Raw genomic sequence first — 1,644 nt, 5'->3', positions numbered from 1 at the left:
TCTCCCCCAAATTTCCGCCTCCTTCTTCCCATATTTTTTCTCCACCTAATTTTTCTGTAACAATCGTACGAATCTACTATTTGTTTCATTTATTTCTCATAACTTCATTAGTTCATCTTAAGAAAGGGGAGATATCAAACCTTGATGGATAATTTGAGGTTCCAGGGGACCAGGACAGATTTATATCGCCGTATCAATCAATCTTATTTTTTATTGTTGCTTTAATTTTGAAAACTTAGTGCATCTTAGTGCAATATGGGTCTTGTGAACCCAAGCAAAAGGATAGTGAAAATTTTTTGTGGTCAATTTATTTATTTGTTTTATTATAGTTGTAATCTTGCTTTCACTGTTTTGGGGCCTAATCTATTTCATGAGTAGAAATTGGATTACAATAACCATTGCTTCCATCGCTCAATGACAAATTTTTCATAGTTTTTTACTTTATTGTACAAAGTAATTTGTTCTTTCTAAGTATAAAAATCAAGTTAATAACTTGATAAATAAAAAATATACAATAAACTATAAAAATAATATCCGAATTTTTTGCCCGACTTTTATTTTTTTAATCGAATAATTCTTGAATCTGACTCCGATTTTTATTTTGTCCATTTTTTTGACCGCTTTTTGACCGAATCCTTAAATTAACCAATCGAATTATTTCGAATAATTCTCCGCCTGAATAGTTCCCGAATCCGAATTTGCTAACTATGATCATAACACCACAACTACACACACAACTCATTATTCTTATGTACATTAGTTCAGTAGTCACACGTATATTACATATCATATTTCCAGTGTCAATTACATGATATGACATATTTACAATTTCAGCTGATGTTAACATATTTCTAAAACAAATATTTACAATGTTCTCATTACATCAGTAGTTAAGCTATATACATCAGGTTACGTGATCCAACGGAACATATATACACAAAAAGAGATTCTGGTAAGTCTATCCTATTCGTCAGAAGATTTGTCCTTTTAAAGCACAGTCATCACATCCGCACTCGGGTCCATGGTCGGTCTCATCCTCAGGAATACTAGCCAAAAAGTTCATGGCTAGTGTCACATAATCATTGCCGGAAGACAACAGAATACCGGTTTCGTCATCTAGAGATGGTAAATAAAAGGGATGAGCACGACATGCTCAGTGAAGGGGTTGGGGCAGACAAGTAAACATAATACAAATGATGCAATGCATGCTCCACATCTTATATGATGCACATAGATTCATTTGAATTACTCTACTCCCTCGTCCATTGCTAAATTTTTATAATAGTGCAGTGCTACGCAACGTAGGTGGTATTCCCTTCTTAGTACGTCATGTCTCATGAATACAAGCTAGTTGCAGGAAGGAGTCAGCCAGTCCCGCAAAGAACCTCGGTCCCTTGGCTAACCCTTATGTTAGTAACTCTGAGCAGTTAAGTGTATAGTATGTTGTACCCTATTGCTATCTGTCTTTAGGTATAGTATGTCATGCCCCGGAAGTGTGCTGCTGATTAGGCAGCCACGGGTCAGGATTAGTCAATACTTCACCCCTACTGACAAGGGGTTGTAGCACTCGGATAATGATATCCTAACCCACAATTTCTACATGATGTAACACAGTCATCCACTAGTCACATCTCATGTAAATAA

Source organism: Macadamia integrifolia, chromosome 11, assembly GCF_013358625.1.
Source record: "Macadamia integrifolia cultivar HAES 741 chromosome 11, SCU_Mint_v3, whole genome shotgun sequence".
NCBI lineage: Eukaryota > Viridiplantae > Streptophyta > Magnoliopsida > Proteales > Proteaceae > Macadamia > Macadamia integrifolia.
The sequence above is the reverse complement of the archived record's forward strand: the minus strand, read 5'-3'. Positions refer to the sequence as shown.